This window comes from Castor canadensis, chromosome 16 (assembly GCF_047511655.1).
Source record: "Castor canadensis chromosome 16, mCasCan1.hap1v2, whole genome shotgun sequence".
NCBI lineage: Eukaryota > Metazoa > Chordata > Mammalia > Rodentia > Castoridae > Castor > Castor canadensis.
Window position 1 is genome coordinate 30742679 of NC_133401.1, and position 20224 is coordinate 30762902.

At 44.6% G+C, this 20224-nt stretch overlaps 1 long non-coding RNA gene across 1 annotated transcript; it reads right to left on the bottom strand.

Annotated features, from left to right (window-relative positions):
* Positions 1–1298: 1298 nt before the first annotated feature.
* On the bottom strand, positions 1299–18747 carry LOC141418141 (uncharacterized). Its single transcript, XR_012442810.1, has 4 exons — positions 18548–18747; positions 8147–8330; positions 5998–6126; positions 1299–4596 (listed from the first exon to the last, which is right to left on the bottom strand). It is a non-coding gene; the product is annotated as an uncharacterized lncRNA (long non-coding RNA).
* Positions 18748–20224: the final 1477 nt, after the last annotated feature.

The window sequence follows — 20224 nt, forward strand, 5'->3', positions numbered from 1 at the left end:
GATACCACTAAAAGAACCAACCTATAAATCAAGGACACAGATAAAGGAGAAGAGGTACAAGATAAAGGCACAGAAAATATATTCAACAAAATAATAACAGAAAATTTCCCTAATCTTGAGAAACAGATGGTCACCAATCTCTTCTTTAGTATCCCAAATATATAAGACCAGATAAGAACCTCTCCATGTTGTATTATAGTTAAAACATTAAGTATAAAGGACAGGGAAATAATATTGAAAGCTGCAAGTGAGAATCACCAAGTCACATATAAAGGCAACTCAATTAGAATAACAGCAGATTTCTCAATGGAAACTCAAAAAGCAAGAAAGGTATGGAATGATATATTTAAATCACTAAAAGAAAATAACAGATAACCTATACCACTGTATCCAGCAAACCTGTCCATCCTAATTGAAGGCAAAATAAAAACCTGTCATGACAGACAATTAAAGAAATTCACAATGAAGCCAATATTCACAAGATACATAAGGGAATCCTACATAAAGAGTAAGATAAATGTAATTGTGAAAATATGGGGAAGAATAAATATCACTAGAGGAGTAGAGAAAGAGTGAATGGAAAAGAGTGCTAGGACATGATTCCATAAATAGCAGGGTCACATCTGTGAGACCCTGGAACACTCTCCACTCACGTGGGACCCACGCTTAAGCACTGCTGTGGTCATGGGAATCTTTGGAAGGGTAGTGAGAGACAAGTGACCATGATAGGAGCTTCATGGGCTCAGGTCTCCCTGAACCTCCTGCCCATTCCTGGAGCAAAGTGACCTCACAATGCCTGGATTATCTTTAGAATTCAGTCCTCAGTGCTGAGTCTTATCTCCTGTGAGATGCTGATCAAGAACTCAACCATTCGGGCCTCAGTGTTACTCCCCCTTCCAGGGTGTTCTAACTCTGTGAAACTGTTTTAAAATGTTGAATAGCTGAGTCCAGACCACATTTCACACATGGCCTCCACAGCCCCCAAAACCCTAAGGAGAGAAATAAAATTCCTCACCTTGCCATTGCAGGCATGATTGCTTTTGGCTCAAGCATCCAAACAAGATTTTACACACACCAGTCCCCCACCTGTCACTTTCTACCATGGCACATAGCAAAGACAGTAAGAAATAGGGACCATTCTCAGCACAGGGACTTCTACCTTAGTGACATGAGTAGTCTCTAGGACTCAGGTAAAGGACTTGGTCATGGTTCAAGTAGTAGTGAAATTGGAGTTTTGTACCCAAGGCCCGAACTCCTGAGATTCCATATGCCCCTAAATGCCAAATAAAAAGACATGGTGAAGGCAGAGAAAGGAGATTTATTACATGGCTCTGGTCATTCCATAGGAAGAGATAGAGTAAGCACTCAGCTCATCTTCAGCCATCTTTGGAGTACAGATATGAGCTATTGGTTTACTGTAGACAAAAGAACTGGGGACAGGAGACAAAGGTATGCATAGCTAAACAGTCCCAATCAGAGGTGTGCTCTGGTTGACCATTATCTCAGTCCAGTGGTTCCCAGGGGTGGTTCTGGAGAAGATGTTATCACTGTCATCACTTGAGGGGAGCAATCTGGTTCCCATGAGATGATTGCTCCTGCTCCAGGGTGCAGCCTCTTCATTATAGGTAACTCTCCTCATTTGGCGGGGTAATCTGTCCTGCAACTCTCTGTTGTTCCTTATGGGACTTTTCAGTCCCTTCTCATAAAGATGTTATCAGTCCTGTGCTTTCTGGAACCCAATATGATTGCAATGTGACTGCAAAGAGAATGGCTTAGAACAAAGGCATATACAAAATGGAGACAGGAATGCCAACCTTCTCTTGTTTATAGTTAATTTGTGAGCCCAAGTGAGTCAGTACTTTTCAGGAGAAGAAGTTTGAGTGCCTCTTGGCAGTAGAAACCTGTCTAGGACTTAGGTGAATCCCTGACATACCTGAACAGGGTGCCTCAGTGTGGCCACACAATAGGACTCTGGGTGTATTGGGGATAGGAGTGTGGTCACCACCATCCATCAGACCTACCATTGGGCTGCAGTGATGGCCCTCACTCAGAAACTGTGCATTCTCATCTTGATCCTGGCCTCCTGGTGCATAAAGTTCTGGTGAGAAGTGACACGAGACTAGCTATAATAGCCACCAGGCAGTTATGTAGGGTTTCCTGCTCAGAAGGTGTGGACAAAGCATAGAAAGAGCCCTTCTCTGAGCTCATTGGCTCAGACTTTTGCTACTGCACTCACTGTATATTGGATAATGTAGTTCCCATAACTACTCAGCTTCCAGGAAGGGCATATCATACTGGTGGATAGAGTACAGGAGCAAGGACTCTAATCTGGAGCAAGGGCAGTACTTTATTCCTGAAGCAGGAAGGTTCATTTCAGGTGGGCAGTTCAAAATCCTTCCTGGTGTCACCCAGTGGAACACTGAAACCAGAAAAAGATCTTTGCCCCAAAGAAGGATGATGGAGACACAGCTCCTAAAGCCCAGAGGGGCTGGGGATATCTGCATGCACTTGAGCTCACCCCACGCAATACAGATACAACCATGATATAAAATGGATTCAACAATAGGGCTTTTTTTAGCATACAAAATCTGAGAACTGTGAGGCAGGAAGTTATTAGTTGGTGACTTAAAGGATATAAATATCAACTAAAAGTGTCATGTGAAATCTAACAACTTCCAGGAAGAAGCTAAACCTTCCTTCAAGCCTCCAGCTGAATCAGTAGTGAGTCCCTTTGGCTCTGTGAGGTTTTATCATGGCACAATCACTCAACAGAATGAAGATGCCCTAATATCTCAGACTATCCATGATGTTCATTGGGGAAGGGGAGAGCACAGACTACATGCCTTGCTTTGGCAGGTCAGGGAACCTATTGCCCACTCTACACAGTGGTACAGGGTGTCGGCTTCTCTAAGATAGTGTGGAAATGACTTCACTGTGCCAAGGGGCCTGGAAAGGCCAAAATGTACACAGCAGCATCTGTAAGCTTCACCCTGTGCCTGAACTCATGGGAATCTCACACACTGGACACTTGAAAGTATGCAGGTCAGCTTCAAGCAGATGGACCTCTGACAAATGCTCTCTGGCATGGATATACTGAAAAACAAAGTGCATTCCCTTCAGGTCTACCAGTGTTCACAAGCAAGTACTTTCTGCTAAATTAAGGTTGGACCTTGGGCTGAAAGCTTTCTCAAAATTGCTACTTTCATGGAGCCTCCATATGATGTAATACTTACAGAATCACTAGAGATCTTTGTCTTGTGCGAAAGACTCTGACATTTGCTGCATTCCTAAGGTTTTTCTCCAGTGTAAACTCTCTCATGTGTAATGAGGAGAAATCCTGGATAAAGAACTTGCTGAACTGACTACACTCATTAGCCTTTCCTCGTTGGGCATTTCTGGTGAACACTGGTTTTGTGCCCAAAGACTTTCTCACATTCTTCACCCATAGGCCTTTCTCTGAAGTGTTCCTTGTATAATAAAGGCTTTCCCACACTGGCCATACCCTTAAAAATCTTCTCCTGTGTGAGTTTACTGGTACTGAACAGTATTGGCTTAATACCAACAGGCTTTTTCACTTTCAGACCAACAAGATGGCCATGGAGTAAAAGATTTCCCATGTTGACCACACTTACAAGCCCTTTCTCCACTGTGAACACTTTGGTGTATCGTAAGGGATTCTTTTTCTTTGCTTAAATGAATTATCACATTGTTCATACTCAAAAGGTCTTTCTCAAGTGAAATCTCAGATGTATAGTAAGGTCACATCCTTCTTTAAAGGGTTTCTCACATGAACTATTCAGTGTCCAAAGGGAACAGACTTCTGCCTAAAGTTTTCTCCACATTCATTGATTCATAAGACTTTTCTCCAATATAAATCCCACAGTGACTAAAGCGGTGTATGTGTTGAGTAAAAGATCTCCTTCATTCATACTTTCTATAGTGTGGACTCTCCGCTGTACAGTCAGGGTCCATCTTTGTTTAAAGGATTTTCCACATTCTCTACATTCCTAAGGACTTTCTATAGTGTGGACTCTCTGGTGCTCAGAAAGGAAGTACCCACCATAGAAAAATATCTCACACTTGCTTTGCTGATACAGAATTTTCCATTGTAGATGTTTGGGTTATGAAAAGCAACACTTTTGTGATTGGAAGCTTTTCTGCACTTAAACAAGTTGTAATAAGTTTTTTTCTTTTTTCTTCTCTCCAGTTATAGCTATTTGGATTCATACCATAAAGAATGATCTGATATAATAAGGCTGAGAAATTCTCCCAACAGTCCTCACAACTGAAATGCTTCCCAGACAAACAAAATTCATACCTCTTCCCTAATAAATTTCTGTCCAGTCCATCTTCAAGTGCCTCTCTCCTCTGTGATGCTTCTGGTGCTGGAGAAGCCTTGCTCATTATGCAACCAAGCACAGCTTCTGCACAGGTAGATCAGACAGGTGTAAAATGTCTTTGAAGCCAGGACACAGATGTCACATGGGGGAGTCTTCTGAGTAGAGGGACATGTCTTTGGAGTCCTCAAGTGTGACCCTCCTTCCTCAGAAATACTCTGCAAAGATGCATCTTTTTCTTCTATTCCATGCTCACAACCTGAAGTAAAAGAAATGATAATGAAATATATGAAGGTTATGGTTAGAGTAAGGCAAAGCCCCACCAAAGAAAGGTTTCATAGGATTTCTTCTTTGGAGGTGCTGAGGATTTTCACATGCTAGGCATGCACTCTACCACTGAGTTGTACCCTCACCCTCAGCCCCACTGGATTATTCTGAGGATGTGGAAGTAGTAGCCAATTTTTCCAAGGGCTTGTTTCACAGCATTGGGCCTCTAAAGACAGCAGAATATGGCAAACCTCACCAGACTCATGAGTGAAAGATGACATGCAGCATGGGGCGTAGAAGAGACAGAGTTTCCAACTCGCTGCTCTGTAAACAGCCTTCATACATTACCACCTCAGGGTATTATCATCTATGACTTAACATGAGGTACCCAGACTCACTACATAATCTTCTACAGTAAAAATTTGCCAGATGGTGACAAGTACATGGTGTATAAAAGACTATCTCACTCAATGCCTGTGAAAACATAATGGGAAGTATGTTTAGCAGTGTTTAAAAATATGTGCACACCTGAAAACATGTTAGGTATGGGTCTATGTTGGACAACACTGCAGAAGTGGCAGCAGATCAGAACAAGTGATGTACAGAGACCACAAAGCAGACAGGGTCTGGAGGCACAGAAGATACAAGCCAGAAAGTGTCAAGTTTGGGGATAAGAAGGTAGAAATGAGGTGTGTACAGTGGCAATTGTACTACAAACACTAAGGACACAGGACAGTTCCCTGGTCTAAAAGGAAAACAGCCCAGATGTCATGATATTTCCTGGGTACCGCTTAAATGAACCAAGACTCCTGGGTCATCTTGCCATGTCCAACCTACATAGCAAAAGAATACTTCCTGAACCCCACTTGCTCAGTTACAAGAGGTACATGAAAAAGGTTCTGAGGATAAAATGGGACAGGTGAGCCCTCAGTAGCGATCCTGAGCAGCTGAGCACATAATAGGCCTGAGGAAAGAAAAATAGTATTACGAAGAAGAATGGAAGGAGGGTCTGGCGAGAACAGCCCATGATGCATGTGAATATTGATCACAACAATGCCTGGAGTTTCTGAAACAAGCAGCAATGAGGAAGTACCAGGGACAAGGGGACAAAACAGGGACAAAGGTTGTCATGGATCTAGACAGTCACCCATTCAGAAAGAGGGTAAGCAAAGGGATACCCACTGGGCTCTGTCAGACATTTTCACCCCAAATCCCTGCCTGCACTCATTAAATCAGCAGTTCTTAGGGCTGCTCAGGGTGGTGCACACAGCTCAGCAGTAGCGCCCACAGCACATGTGCCAAAACTGGAGAAGTTAGGAGTAGAAGAGGCAAAGCTGCCCCTGGGGAAAAAAGGGTAAACAGGCAAGGGTATAGGTGGGTATGGTGGCCTTACCTAGGTTGATTATAAGTGCAAAGGACTCCAGCCTCACAATGAGGTACATAGCAGCCTGTGAGCCACATTGAGTAACTCCCAGTCTTCCAGGGAGAAGTAAATAACCATGTCCTCAAAGGTCACATAGGCCTGTCATGGCAGAAACAGAACATTCTGTGATAGCTTCTCTCCTAGGAGTGATTACATGTATCCTCTGTGCCAATTTCCCCACCCCAGAAAAGATGCTAGGCATGGGTTACCCTGATGTGCCCCATCTCTTCTTGTTATATATTTGATCATTTTTAACTGTCACAGCACTAATGACAGGTGAGCAAGGAGATACCACCTAACTTCTGGGCCTACAACATAGGGTTATATTCATTCCTGTCACATAATAACCCAAGGGTCCCATTTTCCCTTTAACCTCAAAAATCAGAAAATATGGTGTCAGTCCAGTTTTCCAAACAGGTCATTCTTTTACTGAATGATTCTGAAGTTAATACTTATACAAAAAAATAACCTGAAATAATCTTATACAAAAGAAATAATCTGATGTTAAGTAATTATTTATTCTCCTTCTAGTTTGTCTCCCTTCTCACCTTCCAAGGAAAGAAACCCTGAAATGGCTAATCTGGTGTTTGAAATCAGGACCTCACATTAGCTATGAAAGCACTCTACCACTTGAACTATACCCCTAACCTAACCCTTTTTTAACCCTGATACTTGGTAATTGTGGCTCCCCTGACTAGAGGTACTCTGTCCCCTCTAGAGGAGCCAACACTTAGACATACAAAAAGGTACACAGCATAAGTTTTATATGCAAAATAAGTCATGCGGACCCCAGCTACCTCCTTTATCATTCTGCCACACACTGAGCTAGGTGTACCAGTAGTCTCAGTGCGCAGGAAGATAAAGCCTGAGATTTCCTGTTCAAGCCTAGTCTTTGCTATATAGCAAGTTCAAGACCAACCTTGACTATATATAGGGAGACTCTGTTTTAAAAAACAAAACAAAAACTGAGAGATGGTAGGGATGATCTAACCAATGTACAATGTAAGCATATTTGGAATTGTCACAACGAATCTCCCCTGAACAACAAATATACCCTAATAAAAAATTTAGTGAAAAAAATTTATTCCATTTCCTAACTGAAAGTCAAGTTATATACTGAAAGTCAAATATCAATTATTACCTTTTGGATGTCTCCATGCTTACTTCAACCCAGAGTTCCAGATCTGTGTGGTCACCTAGCAACTAGCTATCTCAACTACTGGTATTTGAAAAAAATCTCACTGTTTATTGACTCATTCATTTACTTTTATTTATTTAGTTTTGAGACAGGGTTTTATTATGTATCCCAGGCTATCCAAAAAATCACTATGTAGCCCACTCTGTCCTGGAAGTGGCAATGCTTCTGACTCTGCCTTTAGAGTGCTGGAATCACAGGCCTCTGCTTTGATGGCTCGCATTACCCCCAATGAAAACTAGTTCACTACCAATTTTAAGATGATGCAAAATAACCAACATGGAGCTCAGCTAGAAACTTTGCGAGTGAAGCTTCAAAACCTCCAGTGCTAAAACCAAAAGCATGGAATCGCTCAACTGTTCTACTTCTCATCCTCCAAAGAGCAAAATCCAGGCTGTACTTAATGAAAAGACAACCTAAAACCCAACCACATCTTCTGCCTTTTTGGCCACCTCATTGATGAAGTCAGGTTAACCCTCACCTGAACTACTGCAGCAGGCATTTCCCTGGACTTTTCTAGCCCCTTATTCATACTCATAGTCAGTTGTCCTTGTAGCAGTCCCTGATAAGAGCTGGTCAAATCAATGTGGGAATGTGGCCCAAGTGGTCTTTGAGCGAGCATGAGACTTTGAGTCCAAACCACAGTAGCGTAAAAAAAAAAAATCTGGTGAAATAACCTTCCTTCTCTGTTCCAAAGCTGTCACTGCTCCCATCATCTCCAGAATAGACCCCTGAGATCCCGGGCCCGATTTCTGCCCCACTCCTAATTTTCCATGAGAAAGAAAGAAAACCAGTGGTCCCTGAGCAAACTCAGTCACATACTTCTGCATTTCCACATCCTATGACTTATGGATTTGGGTCACCTTTCATCTCTCACCAGTTGCTAAAAGTTACAATAGAAACTATTCCATATTAATTTCGAACCTGGGTTTATAACTCTTGGATTGAGGTTTCTTCAGGGTCCTCATGCCCAAGGAAATGGGAAAATTGCAAACAATGATTCTTCAGACACAATTACAGACAAAAGTGAGATTCACTCCTGTAAGGCCCTGGAACATCCTCCACTCAGCTGGGTGCTGTCCATAAGTGCTGCTGTAGTCATAAGAACCTGTGGGAAGAAAGAAGTGACACAGTGACCATGGTGGAGCTTTGTGGGCCCAGGTCCTCCTGCCCCCTGCCTGACCTGGAGCTAAGTGACATCACAATGCCTTGATTCTCTTCAGAACTCAGTCCTCAGTGCTCTCTTTCCACCTGTGGGATGTGACACAATGATTCAGTCTTCCTGGGTCTCGGTGCCACCCCCTTCCAGGCTGCTCTAACTCTGAGCAGGGTTTGGAAAACTGAACAGACTAACCCAGACCCTGTTCCTCCTCCATCACAGCCTCCATGGCTCCTGGAGCCTGAGGACAGAGGTGAAATTCCTCACCTTGCCATGGTGAGGCCAATGCTCCTGGCTCCAGAGTCCAAACAGGACACTACTCTCACTGGTCCCCTGCCTGTCCCACTGTCCCACACCCCATCACACCAGGTGTCAGAAATGGGGGCCACTCATGATCTTGGCACTGTTCACACAGGGATACCTTCCAGAGTGACATGGCAGTCCCATCACTGGCTCTGGGACTCAGGTGAAGAATGGTGGACAAGGCCATGTACCAAACTGGTGCCTCAGTGAAGCTCCAGCCAAAAATCTCTGAGAGCCTAGCTGGAAACTGGTACAGTTGCCATCCCTGCTCCTGGATCTTCCCGCTTTTGTCACCTCTGTCCCAACTCCATGCTCAGCATCGCTGATGAATAAAACTGACCTAAAAGCTTTAAAAACCAACAGGTAGTGATGGCAGAAGTTCCAGTCAGAATCTGTGCCCCAAGCTCAGAAGTGGCCATTCTCTGAGCTCATTGGCTCAGTCTGTTGTCACTCTGGGACTGGCATTATGGGTAACATAGTTCATGAAGATCAACGACTGCTCAGGGATTAGCTACACCTCAATGTGGAATATAAGGACTGGAGTATTCTTGATACCTGATCATGAGAAAAAACAGCACGCACCAACTTTGTGGTGGGAGTGAGTCCAAGAGGAAAGGTGTAGACTCAGCATCTCGAGAACAGAGGAACCACGAAAGCCTTTCTGGGGCTGAGTCATTCATTTAGAAGGCAGGGGTTCTGACCCCCCCCCCACCTCAGTCCTTCTGTGACCCAATCTTCTCAGAGCCAAATCTCCATTCTTTAATACTCCTGAGCAGAGCCAGTATCCACACAAGAGGTCATTGGAGGAAAAGAATCAGGACTTAATTCAGTGTCCAGTGAAGAGAGGGAGTCCAACCCTCAGATCTACTCACCAGCCCCCAGCAAGGAAGTGAGGTTATGTGTTTTCCTAAGATAGAGAGGGTCAGGTGGATTAATGGGTATGTGCAATATTCATGACCTTTCCAGGAAGGCAACACTACTTCTCCATGAAGTCTGTCTCCCTCTTTCTGCTTGCCCATGTTTGGGCAGCTCCAGGGGTTGTCTTGGAAATTGTGAACTGTCATGGTGCTTGTGGGCAGGAAATTTACTCTGGAGATGTACTACAGGAGATGGAGATTATGCAACTCCTGTGCACTACAGCCTGCAGATATAATTGAAACTATACAATATGGTGGGGAGTAGGGCCAGAAAACAAACAAGTCTGTGTTCTGATAATGTAGCTCGGGGCGAGGGGATGACATAGCTGGGAGGAACCAATATGGTTGCATGCAACCATATATTGGTTAAACCTTGCTTCTTGCTTCTGTAACCTGCTTGCTAGGATATATAAGGTAAAGCCCCTTTGTTCTTGAGGCTCAGCCTTTGGACACGAGTCTGCTGGGCCTGTGCTGGCACAACAAAATGTTGCATCCTGCTGAACTGCCTTGGTATCACGTTTCCCTGCCCTTGAATATCCTGCAACATTTCTGGAGGCTCCTCTGGGATTTGGAGATGGTGTTTTTTCACCTCCCTTGCCAGCAGGGTGCATACCCTGAACTGCTGGGAGAAGTGATCCTGCCAGGCACCAATGAATGGTTTCATCCAGAGGAGGGATTCCTCCTCCTGGTGAGTCAGGTTTAGGGCCTTGAACACAAAATGGAACCCAGTGAGGTGCAGGAAAAAAGCAAGGGGAGCACTGCCCATCAGACTGATAAGAACCTGGTTTCAAGTATTAGGCCTTCCCTTAAGTGGCAGAAAAGGAGCATGATCACCTCCTGGAGTCACCCAAGTAACTTTGAGCAAAAGTGAAACCATGATTCATAGGCACTGAAAGCCAGGCAGTAATGTTGGATGCTTGTGTGTGAACATGTGTGAATGAGATGTAGATTGGCTATGAAGCGAATGCAGAGTCCCAATCCACAGGTCCATGGTGAACTCATATGGTCTAGGGTGAGCCCTAACAGGGCCTCCAGTCTAGGGTTTATACAGACTCACTACAGCTAAGAGGTACCTAAAGTTCCTGTGAGGGACACGGCTAGAGATGGACTAAATGAGTGACATATTACTCTCCCCTGTGTGTCGGCAAAGAGGACCCCTTACCACTCCTCCAAAACCTCTAGCCTCCATGTCTGTCTTTATGGCTGGTAATGGGAAGAAATGGGTGGAAATCAGAGTAAAATTACCCTCTTGGAGTGTATGGTTAAAAACTTTAAAAAGGGATTTAATGGAGATTGCGGAGTTAACTCCTGACAAGCTTAAGGCACTTTGTGAGGTAGATTGGTCTGCTTTTGGTGTAGCATGGCCCCCAGAAGAGTCACTAGACAAAACTGCCGTAAATGAAGTTTATAGTGTAATTGTAGGGAATCATGGGCACCCAGATAAGTTCCCCTATATTAACTGCTGGTAGGATGCTGTCCTTAGCTGGCCCACATGGCTAAGGCCATGTCTAGAAGAAGCCTGCAGGATTATGGTAGCTAAGGTGGCTGCAACTTCCAAGTGCAGGGAGAAAAAAAAGGAGCCTATACTGGCTGAGGAACCTGAGGAAATACCACCGCTCTATGTGCCACTTTATCCACCTGTGTCACCAGCACCCAGTTCCACACCCTCACTTCTGACATTAGATGGAGAAGCTTGAGGGGCAGTCACACCCATAAATTCTGGCCCAGAAGCCCCTGGGGCCTCAACTCCCTTGACCTCCCTGAGTCCCATGGACCCCATGCTCACTCCAAGTCCACCAGTTCTCACTCCACATCTCCCATTCAATTGGGGGCATCCAACCAGTCTCCACGAGGACCCCTCCTTCCCTAAAACTCCCACTTCTCTGGAGATGCCCCTGAAGAAAGCTCAAAACCCAATGTATTATGACCAGGAAGGCCAAATTCAAGGAGGAGAATGGACATTTTTCTACCACCACAGGCCTCCTCAAATGGACTCATCATATCCCCTCCTTCATGGAAAAGCCTCAGGCTCTGATTGACTTGATGCACTCTATCATCTATACTCATAAACCCATCTGGATGGACTGTCTACAGCTTCTTCTGATTCTATTTAATACTTAAGAGTGACACTGTATAATGTTTGCAGCTCTAAAGTGGCTAGAAGATCATGCCCCTGAGAGCACTCTAAATGCCCAAGCATATGCTCAAGCTCCCTGAGGATGACCTCCCACTGGAACCCTGATGATGAATGAGGCTACCAGTGACTTGAATGATATTAGGAGGCATTATTGGGAGGCATGAAGGAAAAAGGGGGAAAAGCCATGAACATGAGCAAAACATCAGAGGTCCTCCAAGGGCCAGATGACAGTCCTAGCCAGTTCTATGAGCATTTGTGTGAGGCCTTCCATTTGTACACCCCCTTGGACCTGGAAGCTACTGAAAACCAGAAGATGATAAATGCTTCTTTTGTTGGCCAGGCCCAGGGAGACATAAGGTAAAAATTGCAGAAACTGGAGGGATTCACTGGAATGAACTCCAACCAGCTTCTGGAGGTGGCCACAAAGGTCTTTGTCAATCAAGATCAGGAGACAAGATGGGAGGCTGACAGGAAGATGAAAAGGAATGTGAAACTCCTTGCAGCTACCCTGGCTGAACAGTCACGTGGGCCTGGCAGGCCAAACTTAGCAGAGGCAGAGACAGAGGCAATCACCATGGGTGGCAACCAATGCCCCTGGGATGCCCCACTCTAGGGATGAATTAGGGTGAAATCAATGTGCCTACTGTCATCAGGGAGGGCATTGGAAGAATGAATGTCTCCAACAGGCCAGGGACTCCCAGAAGGCCCCCCAGACTAGAGGCCAAGGACAAACTGTCAAAAGAAAATATCAGCACATCCACAGGGAGGCTGGTCCCTTGGAAGAAAACATTGTCAGACTGATAGCCCTGGAAGGCTATGAAATGGACCAGGCTCCATTTCAATAGGTTCCCGGGAACCTGTGGTCCAAATAAGGATAGGGGATCCCATTGATCTTATGATGGACACAGGTGCAGGACATTCAGTTGTGACACAACCAGTGTGCCTCCTTTCACAAAAGCACACAACTATTGTCAGGGCTACAGGGGACTGGGCCAACCACCCCTTCCTATTGTCCAGACAATGCAGTCTGGGGAGTCACGAAGTCAGGCATGAATTCCTTTACCTCCCTTATTGTCCTGTGGGCCTGATAAGCAGAGAATTATTATGTAAACTGAAGGCACAGGTAACTTTTGATTTTGATGGTACAACAGCCTTAAAGTTGAGAGGACCTGAGGCAAAGACCCTAATCCTCACAGTCACACAAGAAGAGGAATGGTGGCTCTATGCCACTGAGGGAAGTCCTCCTGAGATTCCTGAGCTTCCCTTCAAGAATCCAGGTGTATGGATTGAAGATAACCCCCTAGGTCTGGTCTGAAGTGTGCCCCCAGTAATGGTGGAACTAAAGCCAGGAGCCACCCCGGTCAGCCAAAAACAGTATTTCATTCCCTGCAAGGCCCATTTAGGAATTCAGAAACTCCTTGACAGACTCCTAAAATATGGGATCTCCAACCTTGCCAGTCATCCTGGAACACTCCTTTAAGACCAGTCCAGAAACCAGGGACTGAGGATTTCAGGCCAGTTCAGGACCGCTGGGCAGAAAATTCAGCAACTGTCACTTTGCACCCCATAGTCCCAAATCCTTACATGGTTGTAGGCCCTCTCCCAGCTGAGGCAAAGTTTTTAACTGCCTAGATCTTAAGGATGCATTTTTCCACATAGAGCCAGAATAGAGAATAGCCTGGCAGAATAGAGCCAGGCTATTTTTGCCTTCCAGTGGGAAAGTCCCAATAATGGAGAAAAGGGGCAACTAACCTGAACTCAATTACCACAAGGCTTCAAAAATTTCCCCCTCTATCTTCAGAACAGCCTTGGAATCTGACTTCACAGTTTTATTAGCCAACCGGCACACCTGCACACTCCTCCAGTACATAGATGACCTCCCGCTGTCTAGATCAACTTGGGAAGCCTGTATAGAAGGGACTCACCTCCTTCTTTCTCTTTTATGGGAGGCAGGGTACAAAAATCTCTAGGAAAAAGGCCCAGATTTGCCAAAATACTATCAAATATCTAAGTTTTCACCTGTCCCAAGGAGAATGCAAGTTCAGCCCAGAGAGAAAACAGGTTGTCTGTTCCATCCCAGCCCCCAAGACCCACCAGCAAATCAGAGTTTTGGGGAGCTGCAGGTGTCTGCAGAATCTGGATCCCTAACTACTCCTTCTTAGCCAAACCCCTCTATGAAGCCACAAAGTAGGGAGAATGGGAACCCTTAGTATGGGAAGAGGAACAAGAGAAAACCTTTAGAGAAATCAAGAGGGCATTCACAAATGCCCCAGCTCTAGGCCTGCCAAATATTATGAAGCCCTTTTTCCTGTATGTCTGTGAGTGAAAGGGGAAAGCTATTGGGGTCCTGACTCAGCTACTAGGCTTCTGGCATCATCCAGTGGCTTACTTGTCCAAACAGCTTGATGCGCTTGCCCTGGCTGGTCACCTTGCCTTCATGTCCTACCAACCACTGCTGCCTGATGCCAGAGGCAGACAAGTTTACCCTAGTGCAAGAAATCACTGCCCGAATTCCCTACTCCATCCTGACTCTCATGGAATACAAGGGAAATTATTGTCTGACCAACTCTCAGATAGCATACCAGAGTATGCTATGTGAAAACCCACTGATCAGGCCAGAGATTGTTAAGACTCTAAATCCATTCACCTTATTGCCAGTTGATTCAGGCCCCCCAGAACATGACTGCTTAGAGGTTATGGATGAAGTTTTCTCAAGCCAGCCAGATCTAACTGATCAGTCATTTGGCAATCTGGACATTGAGTATTTCACAGATGGCATCAGCTTTGTCTGGGACAGCATGCGCTTTGCTGTGTATGCAGTGGTAACTCTGGACTCAGTCATTGAGGCTCACCCACTGCCATGGAACTTCTGCACAAAAGACAGAACTTGTCGCCCTCACATGGTCACTCCAGCTCACTGCAGTAGTATGGGTAAACATCTACACTGACGCTAAATATGCATTCACAACCATTCATATCCATGGGGCCTTATATAAAGGGGGGGGACTCATTAACTCAGGAGGAAAAAGTATGGGCAGGAAATCCTCAAACTGCAAGACACTATGTGGGCCCCTAAACAGGTAGCAGTTAAACACTGCTGAGAGTACCAGAAGGGAGATACAACAATTGCTTGGGGAAACTGGCCAAACAAGCGGCCCTCACAATGGGACCAGCCCCAACTGTTCTGATGGCTGCCTTGTTCCCATGTCCCTTAGCTGAATGGGATCCAAGATACATACCACAAGAAGAGGCTTGGTTTCAGACTGAGAAGGGAAATTTTCTATTGGATGGATGGTGGAAATTTGCTGATGGCAGCATTGCCATACTGGAGTCACTGGCACCTACATTTGTCAAGCAGTTCCACAAAGGAACTCATTCAGGATGAACAGGCCTTGAGACCACCCTGGCCTAGTATTTTTAAGTCCCCAAACTCTCCAGCATAAGTAAAGCAACATGTGCAAGACGTAGCCTATGTGCCAAAAATAACCCCAGACAAGGGTTAAAAGCGCCTCCCCAGATGCAGAGCATTGGCAGAACTCCTCTTGAAAACTTGATCATGGACTTCACTGAAATGCCACGTGTTCAAGGATGTAAATATCTGTTGGTGTTTGTCTACACCTTCTCAGAATATGTGGAAGCCTTCCTCATGTGGATTGAAAAAGCCTGGGACATAGCCAGGTGTCTACTAAAGGAAATTATCCCTCAGTTTGGAATACCTGTGTCTATTGGGTCAGATAATGGGCCAGCATTTGTGCAGCTGGTAGCTAAGGGTTTTAGGAATCACCTGAAAGTTACATACGACCTACCACTCCTAAAGTTCAGGAAAAGTGGAACATATGACTAGGAAAACTATGCCAAGAGACCCATTTTCAATGGGACCTATTACTACCCATAGCATTACTAAGGACCAGGTCTAGCCCCACGAAGCAGACAGGACTTTCACCTTTTGACATCCTTTATGGATGCTCACCCCTACCTTAATCAAGGGCATATGGGGAGAAATAGGTGACCTCAGCTTGAGGCAATACATGCAAGCCCTCGTGTTGGTTCTCTCAAAGATCAATGACTGGATCCAGAAGAGACTACCCATTAACCTGACAACTCCCACACACCCTTACAAACCAGGAGATGCCATCTGGGTAAAGGAAAACCTCATTGGAGATCCCTTTTTTGTTATTTTATCTACCCCCACAGCAGTTGAAGTTGGTAAAATTGGTCCTTGGAGCCACCACAGCTAAGTAAAGCCAGCCTCTTTTGAGTGGGAGTGCATCCCTGACCCTGCCTCACCATGCAAGATCCCCTTCTGGAATGTCCGTACCCTTCCCCGGCAGAACTCTGCTCCCAAGGAGACAGAGGGGACCATGAAAGATGGGACAACAGTCCTGCTCTAGTCTCTTTGGAAGTTGACTAGTCTACACAGGTGGAAGGTTGAGGAGTCATCTTCTTCCCCCTCCAGATTGAGGATGAAGGAAAGATCATAGAAAAAAATCACTGACAGACTGAAGAAGATTGCCCATGTACCCATCCATATGGAATCCCATGACCTGTTTGGAGAATGGTTCTCTGCTTTGAATGGATTCAAAACCCTCATAGGGACAATGGGCCTTGTCCTGGGAGCATGTTTAATATTACCCTGCCTGGTTCCCCTGGTATTGTGATCTATCTGGACCATTATGGAGGCCACTATAGAAAGAAAAACAGCTGCCCATATAATGATGCTGTGAAAATATAAACCCCTAAATCAGGAAGATGCTCTTTTACCTTAGGTGGGTCTGAGCACTAAAAGGGGGAGTAATATAGCAGGGAGGAGGGCCAGAAAAGAAGCAAGCAAGTCTGTGTTCTGATAATGTAGCAGTGGGGAGGGGATGGCAGCAGGGAGATAAACCTTAAAGAATCTAAACATGAGGAAGGTCACATAGCACTGGGGGTGAAGTAGCCAATAGAGTCACATGCAACCAAATATGGGTTAAACCTTGCTTCTTGCTTCTCTAACCTGCTTGCTAGGGTATATAAGGTGAGACCCCTTTGTTCTCAGGGCTCAGCCTTTGAACTCGAGTCTGTTAGTCTGTGTCAGCACAATAAAACGTTGCTTCCTGCTAAACTGCCTCAGTGTCCCATTTCCATGTCCTTGAGTATCCTGCAACATTAATCTGTACTCATGCCCTGCCTTGAGCAATCCTAGAGAAGACTTCAATGAAAGGTCTGGTCCTGATCTTTTCTCTTCACTTTTGCTTCCTGACAAGTTGATACTGGTCTTCCCCCATGTGGCTCTGCATGAATGACCTTCTTGTTTCAAGGGATCTATGAGGAAAAATTTCCTTCATATCATTCATCCCAGTGTGGATGTGTCTTATTGTACCTCACTTAAGCAATCAGTAGGGTGATCTGGTGTTTTAGCTAAATGGTAGAACATTTGCTTGATATGCGTGAGCCCTGGGTTCAATCACATAGCACAAATTTCAAGAATCTTGAGTACATTTATAAAGACAGATACATCCTACTATCACTTTGAAGCTCATAAATGTGGATTTGGTTAGAGGTGAAGCTCTATGGCTCCTCATTTGACTAGCTTGTGTCAGGCCCTGGATTCAATCCTGAACCCCCAACAATCCCTAAAAATGTAAGCTGAGTTGAGTAGATTAAAATTAAAGAAAACTTGAGCACATAGCAGAACCGTATCTCCCAGTGTTGACCCCCACCTTTAGCCAAATATAATTCTTGCCATGACGTTTTGCAAGTCAAGTATGTGTACAAATTCTCCCCTTCTTCTGTCATTTCACATAAGCGAGCGCCATTGTATCAGAGCAACAAAAAGCTACCTGATCTCATTAGCCAGTGTCTATGTGGTTCAGAACTCACCTGCTATTGCATACAGTACCTTGAGCTAAGTCAGAAACAAACAAACAAACAAACAAGCCCCACAGATGTCACAAGAAGATAACACAGGAATTCAGAGGCAGTAGTTCCCTCATATCTTGAAGGCTTTCATGAACCCTGACCAGTTCTTGGTTTTCTGTATGGGCAGGAACTGCATGACAGATCACTCTTCATCATCCAAACCAACTTTCTATCTATAGATCAATGGTCTGTGATTTGGGAACCCAATGACATGTTTAAGGTAAAAATAAAGGAAAACAAAACAAAAAACCTTTGAAGAGAAAACTTGCAATTTTAAGACAAGTAGTAAGTAGACCATGAGTGATGCTGCTGCTTCCAAATTAAACAAAATACTGATATTGACAGGTAGCAGACATAAGTAATGAAGACACACAAAGGGACATAAGGTGGAGGGTCCTTCAAGGTCTTGCTGGCTGAATACAGGACTCTTGAGGCAATTAGCAAGAAGCAACATTTTATTGTGCCAGCACAGACACAGCAGACTCATGTCCAAAGGCTGAGCCCCGAGAACAAAGGGGTCTTACCTTATATACTCTTGCAGCAGATTACACAAGCAAAAAAGCAAGGTCTAATTCATATAAAGTTATATTTAATTTTATTAGCTACTTTATCCTAGTGCTACATGACTTTCCCCTCCCTGGTGCTACGTGACCTTCCTCATGTTCAGATTTCTCAGGTTTTATCTCTCTGCTATGCCATCCCTACCTCTCTGCTACTTTTTCAGGACTCAGGCCTAGACTGTTTTCTTCTGATCCTCCTTCCTGGTACAGTTTTGAGTCCTTGTGGGGTGGGAGAGGAATTTTAGGTTGCATAGGTGGTGACTAGGGAAGACAGAGATCACAAGTTCTCCAAAAGATTAAACTTTCCAACTCACAGGCGAGCAGTCTCTGTTTAAGGTCAAAATAACTCACCAAGTTTATGGGATGTCGCAAGTTGTTTTTGAGTCCTCTAGCCACCTAAGGATTGATGAAAAGCTTTTCCAACTTAACAAAACAAAGACCCAGACCCATAAACGATGCCCTAGGGTCAGGTAGCAAAATGCTCTTTTGTACATTGTAATTATGTAAACCTCTCCTAGACCCTTTCTACTCTGTAATTCTGTAAACTTCTCCCAGCCTTTTGAGACACATTAACCAAGAAAACTATATTGCTTAACTGTGACCTCTGCCTCATGGGCTGTTCCTGGGGAAGGATTTAATGCTCCAAGCGCTTAAACTTCAATAGAACCTGTGCTGGGAGGAAAAAAAGGACTGGGGACATGGCTCAAATGATAAAGCAACTGCTTAGCAAGTGTGAGGTCCTGTGTTCAAACTCCAGTACCACCAAAAAACCCAAAATGAAACAAAAACTGCAGGAACAACAGTAGTTAAAGTAATTGTTGCCATAGAGACCTCCTACTTTCAGTCTATTAAAAGTGCATTATTTTCCTAATAAATTTTATTCTCACTTTCACTATATTAGATGTCTTGCCTGAATTCTTCTCTCACCAAAAGCAAGAATTGAGATAGCTATATTGACCTTCTGGTAAAAATATGAAACCAGAAATCCAAGCACATGAACACAATTACTTTTCTCCTCTATGAAGGATGGTGCTGGCTGTCTACACAAAACCCATTACTTGTAAACACCAACTACAGAAGCTAAACCTGTTCAGGAGCGCATCACGTTCATACAGACATGGGACACTAGGAAAGTAAGCCCTCCTTCTGGGTGCTTCCTAATTAATGTGAGTCATTAGTTCTCAAAATAGTCACCTAGAGATGCCTGGCTAGATATTCAAGGCAAAACAAAACATCCTTTTCTGGAGAGTCTTCAGCATCAGTAGATTTTAAAGCTTTCCAAGGGATTCTGGAATGCAGACAGAGTTAAAATGTAGGTGTACAGTTGGCCTGTGAATACCACAGTGTTATGGACATGGACCACTTGTGCAGGTGAAAATCTACATATACATGTTTTAAATTATTAAAGATCTTTATTAATAGGTATTTTCGGTTTGTTGAATATGTTTGAAAAACTCAAACTGTAAACTTTTATCAGAAATTAAAATTGAAGTCGAGGCAGTGACTTACACCTGACATCCCAGGAAGCAAAGATTGGGAGGATAGTAGTTTGAGGATAGGTCAGGCAAAAAAAGTTAATCAAACTCCACCTCAGCAAAGAAGACAGACATTGTGGCACACACCTGTAATTCTAGCTACGTGGTTTAGAGGAGTCATCACCCTTGGTGCCATTTTTGTTGATGAAACATCCATTTCTTAAATTGGATCATTTCACTCTTCTCAAAGTTTCATCCATATGGCATTTTGTGACCACACAGAGATGCAGTAACTTGCGGTCATCCAGGCTGCCAGTCCCTGTGCCATGTCCCCACACTTGGTGACCTCAGTGTTGACAGTGGGAGTGGTGGGTGGCTGCTGGGTGTCCACCTTGCTGCTGATGGTGACTAGGCCAAAGGTGGCAGCTCAGGCTCCTGCCCAGCGGTGATAGTAAGTGGGTTAGCTGAGAGGCTGCTCGGGGGTCTCATGGGTCCACTCACCCACCAATTGAAGTCCGTGAAACTTTGACTCTTGAAAAGCCAACTGTCGTCA